This window comes from Parasteatoda tepidariorum, chromosome 5 (assembly GCF_043381705.1).
Source record: "Parasteatoda tepidariorum isolate YZ-2023 chromosome 5, CAS_Ptep_4.0, whole genome shotgun sequence".
NCBI lineage: Eukaryota > Metazoa > Arthropoda > Arachnida > Araneae > Theridiidae > Parasteatoda > Parasteatoda tepidariorum.
In genome coordinates, this window is record NC_092208.1 from 4,877,477 (window position 1) to 4,888,204 (window position 10,728).

A 10,728-nucleotide genomic window follows, 5' to 3' on the forward strand; every position below is an offset into this window, starting at 1 on the left:
TGATCCAATATTAGTTAGAGCTAGTAAGGCCAAACGCTCCGTTCTTGAAGTAAAAGTGCGAGCTTTGCGCCAAAGTGACGTCACTAGAGTGACGTGGGAGGATCGGCGCGGCGAGAGATACTTCAAAGGAGTGAACCAGCCCTTCTATTTCTCTTTAGCCCTGGATTCAACCATTCAACAATTTCAATACACACGCATGATCGTGCGTAACACTTGTTGGAGTCGGAACGAGTGTTACGCATGATCATGCGTGTGTATTACAATTGTTGAATGATTATTTGTTTTGTATTGTATCGATGTATGCACATATCAAATGGCATTAAAATCGGTCCTGTAGTTCTAGAGATAATCGATCTAGTCTGCAAATTCTCTTAATTTCTTACACCAATGTACTTTATGATCCTAGATCTGGACATCGTCTCTAGGATCTCACTTAAAGCATTTTAGATACTAAAATCAGATGGAATTTTATAAAGGGAAAGCATTTNTTTTTTTTTTTTTTTTTTTTTTTTTTTTTTTTTTTTTTTTTTTTTTTTTTTTTTTTTTAGTTTCAACCAAAAATATTCATTTTGCATTCTTCATATTTAAAACAATCAATTCTTCTAGTGCTGAGAAATGGATTCCCAAAGGATCCACAATTTAATTCTAAACATTTGTGGAATGAAACGTTTTTTGTGCAAGAAATCATTCGAGCAAAATCGTCAAGCGATCCACAAAACCTGAAAATCTTCAAAATTGAAGAAAATCTGTTGCTCGGATTACAAAAGCGAAAATGTTTCGATGAATTTATTGCGAAAATTGACTACAGGAAAGATGTTAACAAGATCCATAGATTTGTAAAAAAAAATCTAAAGAAACAAACCAAACGTGAATGAAAGTTTTTAAAAAAAGGGCTCTTAACTGACGGTATCTGTAACGCCATTAATCGCTTTTATTCTAAAAGGCAGAAATCTGGGAGTAATCTTAAGAAGAGACAAAAAAAAATTGTGAGAGGGGATATCAGAAAATCTTGCTCCGACTCTTCGTCTACCAATTACGTCACAGAAATTTTTTACGGAAATTCCGACATGCTGGAACTTAAAAAGGCTGTCATTTAAATTAGGACTGGAAAGACCTCTGGCGTCGATCATTTTTATCCCGAATCACTCCATTTTTTAAAGACTGTTGCTGTTTACTGATCTTAAGTAGTTTGTTGAGTCTTGCTGTTTTACTGATTTTATTCCAAAATAACTAGACCCTTGACGTGGTTCCTGCTGCTATTTGGAGAAAAATCTTCGTCGTACCAATACATAAAAGAAACTAACATGCGAGTGAGTTTCCTTTGCAAGCATAACCGCATAGGTTATGGAGAGCCTAAATTGGCACATTGAATCAAACAGTTTACTTTTATCAGCCTTCAAAAAATTCCTCTGTAGTAGCCGACAGGTTGCCTTCCTGAGTCAGTCTATTAAAGATCGTCGATATTCTGTATTTTGCGGAAGCTGCTTTTGATAAACGCCCTGTTCAGAAGTTACAAAACATGGGTAGTGGATCAAAGAACTTCTTAGCGCGGCATTTTGGTGCTACCAGATTTGAAAACTGTCTCTCAAATTTTATTTAATGATCTTATTAAAATTTTACTATCTGATGGCTTAATTTTGCATTTTACGAATACATTTTAATCCTTAAGTAACTTTATTTTAACTTTATGTTGTATCATAAAAACAACTATACTGACTCTTTTGTGTATCACAACAGGTAGGTACTTTATGAACGTCGCACTAGAGTTGCACAATGGGCTACTGGTGACGGTCTGGGAAACATCCTTGAGGATGATCTAAAGACCATCCTAAAGACCGTGCCATAGCAATTTTCATCCTATTCAGAGAGGATGGCTCCCCTACTTTGGTAGTCCCACGACCTATGCGCGAATTGGAGCACTTTACGGTAGAATAGTTTAACGAGGATCGATACCGCGCACCCTTGATTCCTACGCAGACTGGTCACCCTTCCGCACACTGGCCGCGGCCAGTGGTGCTTGACTACGGTGATCTGCTGGGAACCGTGTCTTTACGTTCAGTCCACTGCGGGACGTATCATAACAGACTGCAATGATAATTTTTAATACTACTTAATAACAAAAATGATTACACTAAAAGAACAATCCTTGGTGATGCTTAAGTGCATATGAAAAGTATTACTATTGACAGCTCATAAAGCTACTTCCGAGAGTGAGATTTGTACATTCGAATAAAATCGAATTATTTTGATTCACTTCTGATTCAAAGAAGTTTGCATTGTCAATACAAAAACATGACATATATTACAATTTAAAGTTAAATTATAAATTCTTTTCCTCTAATAACTTTCAAATTAAACTTCAATTGTCCATGAGTTGATAATCTCTAAAGATACAAACTTCTTCTCATAAAAATAATAGCCCTGAGACAAGAGATACATTAAGACATTCTCTAACATTCCATCTTTCGCCAAAAGTATGTCAAGAAAATGGAAAAGCTTTTAAGAATTCGCCTCGAGCTGATAAATTATTTGAAAATTTGAATGAAATCGAATTTCTAGTGTACTCGAAAGCATACCGGCGGCCATGTTTGTTCTTCAAGCAGGTTGTTTTAAATTTAAAAAGAATACGTCTTCTTTTAAAGTTTCTAAAACACATTATTTTATTAGGATAACAATATTTATGCACCTTTTTAGGGGAGAAATTGGAAACCAGTGTCCCAGGAAAGCGTAAAATCTTACTTAAAAGAGTCTTCTTTTTAGATTCTTTAAACTAGATTTAAAAGAAAACACTGGACTGAAATAAGGGAGAAGGAAGGAAAAAAAACTTTCAAATTTTGGGTATAAAGTTCGTAATCTTTCAATTATTGCATACAAGGTGTTCGGTACTGACCACCTTTAATGCGTATTTTTATAATCTATGTGGCAAAATGAAGTGTACATTAGAAGTCGTTTTTAGCATTTCAAATGAGCCTATCAAAGCCGGTGTCTTAGTATAAAACAGTGTTAACCTTAGAAAAATACAGCTTTTTTTCCTTATTTTAACGGACTTTCGTTCTTTTTAAATATTTGAAAATAGTTACTTTATAAAAAAGTATATTCTAAATTTAATTTTTTTCAAAGAAGCCTGTATTTTTAATTTTTAAAAAAAATGCAGGTCTTCTCTGTAAAATTGCAGTACGTTTCCGTTAGAAAGCAGCTGATTTCTATAAATGTAACAGTCTTTCACTGGTAAAAAACAGAATAAATGGTTTTATGCTGGCAAATTGGCTGGCAGTTTTTTTTTCTTCCTTTTTTGTAAATTTAACACTATAAAAACGGAACATTGCTGTATGCCTAGAAAGACTGAAGGGACAATTAATCCCTTTTCCCAGATTGTTTGTATATAGATCAATTAGACACTCAAAATCTTAATAATAATAATTAATTTAATAAAAACATATCATAGACTTTACGATTAAGAGTCGTGGTGGCTCAGGGGATAGAGCATTCGCTTTCCAATGAGGTAAACTGGGTGCGAATCAAAGCGATGACTGGTAGATACGAATCCTTATCAGGCTTACACTGACCACAGTGCTGACGTGAAATATCCTCAGTGGTAGACGAATCATACGTTAAGAGTCCCCTTGAAATCAGGCTAACAGTGGGAGGTTTTCGTGGTTTTCCTCTCCAAGTAACGCAAATGCAGGTTAGTTCCTTCAAAAAGTCCTCCACGAAGTCGAATTTCTCCCAATACTTGATCCAGAAGTTCCGTTGTCTTCAATTGGATTTAGAATTACAAGTCTACGCAGTTGATCATCAATAGTCGTAAACCCAACATTGAGTCGACTGTTAAACAACGGTTATCAGACTTGATGATTGAAATTCTATGGTATTTTATTCGCATTAGTCAACGAAAATATTTGATTAAAAAGAACACCAAGTTTCCAATTATACGTATACATTAGTTTATTGGATAAATTAGTTTCCTTTTCTCTGAAATAATAATTATATCTATGCTGAGATACTCTTGCTTTTTTAAATGAAACTGGGGTACCTTATATGTACCAAAGGGTACCTTGTACCCAAAACTATCTGGGTTTGTAGTATACCAACAGAAATACCTAAGAGACCACTTAAGCCATTCTCGTCATTCTAGGTTTAAGGTTCAATATATACGTTTCTATAAGGAATCACATGAATGATAAAATAAACACTTGGGTGGCCAAATCAGCCTTAATTGTTTTTTTTTTTTGTTTTTTTTTTNTAATTTTTTTTTTTTTTGTTTTTTTTTTTTTAATGCTAAATATTTTTTTATTTTTTATGTTTTTTCCCCCTCTAGATTACGAAAATATTTTTTTAGATTTTTTATAAATGTTTATCATGATTATTAATTATATGTTAATTATTATATGTTATTAATTATATGTTAATTATTATATGTTATCTATTAATTATATGTTTATTATATGTTATCTATTAATTATATGTTAATTATTATATGTTATTAATTATTAATTATTAGATATATGTTGTTAGTGTTAATTATAAGTTTATGAATATTAATTATGAATGTTATGCTATGTTGTGAATGTCACGATTCAATATTTCAGCTCGATAAAAATGCTGGACACTCAGATTTAGTCTAGCTTCCCACTACTTGGGTACAACCGAATTAAAGGCTGTCGTCCATGTTTTGTCAAATATGCTTGTTATTCATAAATTGAATACAGATATGAGTGTTCCTAAAACCAATTATAAAAAGAGCATTCATACAATCATGCACATTATTTTTCCCTGCTGCAGGTTCCCCCACGCACATGGCCACGTTTGAAGGAAGAGTTCTTTTTAGAAGCCACTAGCTAACTATCCCCTTGGTCTGACAAATCCCCTTTCAAGTGTCGGATTGAGCTTCAATTGATAAGATGGTTTCTTCCTCCTGGCTTCTATTTTCTGCTAATAGCTAAAAAGAACGTCTTCCCGGTGAGTCACCGGATGGGAAACTATAACTAAAACAAATTGCTCACTCAGCTTCCAAGGTATTATGTGTCCTGGTATTTAAAAAGAAACTTTTTTTGAAGAATTAAAAAAATTATTGATTGTTCATTAAAGTGGCACTAGCTATACTTTATGAACGTCGTATAATAGACAATTGTGCGCTGAACTCCACATAGCGGAACATCTATAGACATGCCATCACATCCGTAGACATGCCCAGGGCTAAAGAGAATAGAAGGGCTGGTTCACTCCTTTGAAGAAACTCTCGCCGTCTCGCCGCGCCAATCCTCCGATTTTCTCTAGTGGCGTCACTTTGGCGCAAAGCTTGCACTTATACTTCAAGAACGCAGCGTTCGGCCTTACTAGCTCTAACTAATATTGGAGCATTTCTTTTTGCGAGATATTCTAAGACATTTGTTATTTTCAATAATGACTTTCCTCAGTTTTTGCCGTGAATTTACAATTGATTAAGTATGAACAAATTGCTATTAACGGCATATTTTAAAATCGGGGATTCTAAATTTAACTCAACTTATTNAGGGATGTTTCCTAGACCGTCACCAATAGCCCATTGTGCAACAACAACAACAACAATTACATCAAATCGTCTTAAGATAATTCTTAAAAAAAAAGAAATAAAAGAATCATACTATGTTTAGACGTTGCTATTCAATACAATTCCTGAATCTATCATTGCATCAAGGAATGTTTCATTCATTTCTTTTTAAAGTTCTTTTGGCACAAAATAAAAAATTTCATTTATTACTTACGACAGAAATAGTTATCCAATAAATAAGACACTATTTATATTTTTAGCAGAATTCATTGTAAATGATATTCTCAAATGTCCTGGGAAACGCCAGGATTATTCGAAGAATCAAATCGGGACAATTTACTGTAAATCGAATTTCTGGCCTATCCCTTGAGAATTTATAACTGATGTTCTTACGCAGATGAAGAAAATAAGATAGTTCACGTTTATTTTTATTCTTAGCTGGGACTGAGTTTTGTCGCAATTTACATAGAAATATTTTTTTTTTGGCAACGTAGAATGTAAATTATTTTTCTGACCGAGTTACCTACAAGTTTTCGGGGAAAAAAATACCTAAAATTTACATAATAAGTGGCCTTGACCTTTGCCATCTTAGACTTGAGGTAAAAACTTTTATTTGCGTTTTCTTAATATTTTTTTATGTATTTATAAACTTTTAATGGTGTAGCATTTATTCAATAGCACAATGCCTTTTCAATTGGTAGAAAATAAAAGGGTCACTTCATTGGATAAGAAGAAATAGCGTTTGATTTTATTTAACACTAAACATACCATAACAGATCAAATGACCGAACTTTTGCACTGCAAATGTGCGCATAATCTTATCGTTTTTGCACATTTGACTTCATGACTTTTTCTAATAATTCTATACAGTTAATATTCTATCAGTATTATTTTTTTTTTTGTATTTTGCTTGTTTCGAATAATACTTGTCGTATACCTATTTTGACCACAACCGGTCATTTGACCGGGAGAACAATTTATTGCTTTATAAGGTTATTAAATCAGAAATGATGATGTAATGCGTATTCAACTTATTGCATTCGATGAGTTGCACATTTCTGCAAAAACTGTTGCGTAGTGAGTTCCATCAAAATAACTGTGAATTCAAATTTCGAGAAAGTACCTAAAATTTTTAGACTGGCATTTTTGTGTCAGAAAAAGTGACAAAAACTAAATGTTTCGGTAAGTAGCTTATATTTTATGTTGATAGCTTTGCTTCATTTCTAACTAACTGTTAGTTTACCCAGAAAAATGACGGAACAATCAAGACAGCACAAGTTCTTAGAAGAAATAATATTAATTATAATAATAATTATAATTCTTATGTATTCTTATAATTATAAGAATTATAGAAATAATAATAGTTAGACAAAAGATGTTTGCGGAAAGTGTACAAAGGAAATACCCTGTACATGTAAAAAATGCGTTGAGCAAAGAATTAAAAATTCTTATTCTTAGTGCTTGTAATACATAAAAATTGGCAATATACAATTTTGTTTAATTATAAGCAAGGGTTTCTAGCTTATTTCCTTCCTAACATCCATAATTCATAGATTCAATCAAGAAACATAAAGTCCAATCATTTGACCTGTTATCATAGAAATAGGTATATATTTAGTGTTGGCATGGTTAGTGTTAAGAACTTCTATGGATTTTTTCTCAAAGCTTAAAAGCAATAAAATCATGTGGTTTTGAGCCAGTCATTTAAAACTACAAATTTGCGAATTTTTAGATTTTCAAATTTTAATTTTATTACTGTTTTGATAAAACCCTTTTAGAGTATGAAAAAATATTGTTTTGACAGTAATCGCGTAAAAAAAAAGACTTATCAGAAATCTAAAAAATGACACCTTTGAACTTATTATAACCATCCAAAAATTGCTGATTGCTGAAGAGTTGCTGTTTGAATTGATGAATCGACGATTGTTGAATTGTCACTCATATTTTTGACAATTCGACAATCGTCGAATTGCCTCTTATTATTTTTGACAGTCGCTTCGTCATGAAATCACGCGATTTTGGTTATTTTGATTTGGTTATTTTTCACAAGGTTTTGAATATTTTACCAAATTGTTTCTTCATGTCTTATCACATTGAATTCATATCTTTTAACAGATTGTTGTTGTTTATTTACTTAGCACTAGAGTTGCACAACGGGCTACTGGCGACTGTCTGGGAAACATCCCTGAGGGTTATCCGAAGACATGCCATCACAATTTTGATCCTCCACGGAGAAGATGGCTCCCACGCTTTGATAGCATGAGCGCAAAGTCGAGCACTTTAAGGTAGAACAGTTTAACGAGGACCAGTGCCGCACGCCCTTGGTCTCTTCGTATTCAGATCAAAGTGGTCATCCACCCGCACATTGACCGCAGTCAGTGATGCTTGACTTCGGTGATCTGCTGGGAACCGTGTCTTAACGATCAGTCCACTAAGGGGCTTAAACAAATTCATGAAACCGTTACCATACTATGATGCCCTCATTTATGAAGAGCAATTCCTTTTATCTCAATGTCGCATCAATATGTTGCATCAAGCTTAATGTTTTTGACGGAATGCTTACCCTTTACCAGGTTATGATAGTGATTTCCTTCATGGAGGCGGAGTTATATAACCTATTTTTTTTCAAACAGAGCTATAAGTTAGAAACTATCACTGATGTTATTTTTTAAATATGTGATAAGACTGAATCGCTTATAGTGAAATTTAAAACAATGACTAACGCTTAGCCCATCAGAAAATTCCATTTCGCGTTCTTTGTTCATCCCTATTTAACTAATAAATTAATATTTGTAAAAAACTGTTATTAACACCAAGTGTCATACAAGTTTTAAAAAAATGTATTTGAACTTAAGTGGGTGAATAAAAAGTATTTTATTAACGATTGAAGATTCGAACAAGATATAGGGAGAGCGCGAACTAATTGTAGGAATTGGCAGAAAAAATGAGCTTTAATTCTCAGTAAAATACCGAAATTTCTTTCCTGCTAACTTTATAATATTAGTTGATTTTATCAAAGTCTTATTCATTGCAAACGCAACTAATTAGAATGTCAAATAATCCTGACGTTTTTACCGACCAACTTTCAATAAAATTATCTTATTGTAATGCTTGGATGCAACAAACGATTCATTGCAATTTAAAACTTTTGCAAAATCTTAAATTAAATATTTATTCATCTTACGCTGTTTATGGGACTAACATTTCTGTTCGAAATATATTCATATGTATCTGCTTTTCTTAATCTTTAGAGAATTTTTGATTTTAAACTCTTACCCCCTCCCCCACTCACCAACTCGCGACGTATGGATGGAGGATGGAATTCTTTGACTAATGAGAATAATTATTTTGAGTTGAGTTGTTTCAGAAATGTATTTGAAACATTTCATTTAAATAGAATGGTTATCTTACTGCATTTCACTTAGGCAGCCATTTCAACGTTTTGTATTCACGATCATAATTGATTTTTCCCGGAAGACGCGTAACCTTTAAACTGTTTGTTTCTTTTTTATCCCAAGTTTTTATTAGAAATCCCGGAAAGCATGTAACCTTACGGCAACCTTGTGTCGGTATTTTCATTTTATTCTCACGAAAATGTTTGTGCTAAAAACCTTTTTTCAATAAAGCAAAAATATTGCAGTTTCAAACCTTTCCTCCTAAAAGGCTTAATAATTATTTTTTAAAGCTTTTTTTAAAAAAAAAGTATTGTCACTTAAGTTCATCATGACGTATTAGCTGACGTCACACTAGCTATAGGATCAAATTGCATTGTCCATTAAAATTGCATGACAGGGTGGATTTCAGCTGAGTATGCAAGACATTGCGAAAAGAAACCTTATAATGACATAGATTTTAGATTATTTTTACCTTGAGACTAGCTTAACTAAAGGATTTTTTCACTCTTGAAAACCCTAAGTCAAAATCGATTTAAGGTTTTTATAGAGAAGGCTGTTTTGCAAGGTTTTGGATGAGGGTAATGTGTGTAAAATAAAGCAGATGGTCACAAATCTCGTTTTAAGGTTAAGAGGTTTACACGTAAGTTGCATAACAAACCTTTTCAGATTAACATTGAAAGGTTTTTGATGAATGAAAATAAACCAGCGCAATAGGCTATTGGCGACTGTTTGGAAAACATCCCTGATGATGATCCGAAGACATGCCATCGCAATTTTAATACTCTGCAGTGGGGATCGCTCCCCTTCTTTGGTAGCTTGACGATCTGCGCTCGAAGTCGAGCACTTTACGGTAGAACAGTTCAACGAGGATCGATACCGCGCACCCTCGATCCCTACATAGGTTGATCAAAGTGGTCACCCACCCTCTTACTGACGGCAGTCAGTGATGCTTCGGTGATCTGCTGGGAACCGTGACTTTGCGATCAGTCCACTGCGGGACAATTCAGAAGACATGGAAACTACTGCATAAGGGCAAACTAGCCTTTATGGTATAACTAGCTCGCATTTGCGTTACATAGAGAGGAAAACTACGACATTATCCGAGGGTTAACCCAACAGGATTTTAACTCATGATTCGTTCCCCATTGTGGGTAGTGCAAGCCGGAAGCAGAACTTGTATTGATCAGCCAGTGTTGGCATTCGAACCTCGGTCACCTTATTAGGCGAGCGCTCTATCCCTGCTCCAGAATGGCATCTATTTTACTAGTTTTATTTCATTTAATTACCGGCCTTGGACGGATGACCCATTTTTTAGTGCACGATTATCAACCTTTTACTCCATAACTAGTCAATTTATATCAAGCTCAGAAAGCAAGGTAACTCCATTATTGGGATAAACTAGCTTTTGTAAGGGGCTTTATGATAGAATTAACTCACATTTGTGTAATAAAGACAGGAAAACCACTAAACTTTCCACGATTAGCCCGACAGCAAGGGGAATCTAACCCGTCTACCGTTGAGGATATATTTCATGTCAGCACTGTGGTCGGCCATGAGCGAAACTCCTATAGACCAGCCATTGCTGGTATTCGAATCAAAGTCAAATAATTTGGAAGAAAGCGCTCTATACTTTCTTTGCTTTTCATGGAAGAACATCTTTTGATTTTGAGTAGCGAATTTAAGGATGGAACTTAATGTTTAAAACAATTAATAAGATAATGGGAAAAACGTACTCTTATCTTGCAAAGTAGGCTGACCTTTTTCCCTCATCATAAATTCACAGTTTTAAGAAAGAAGCAAGTT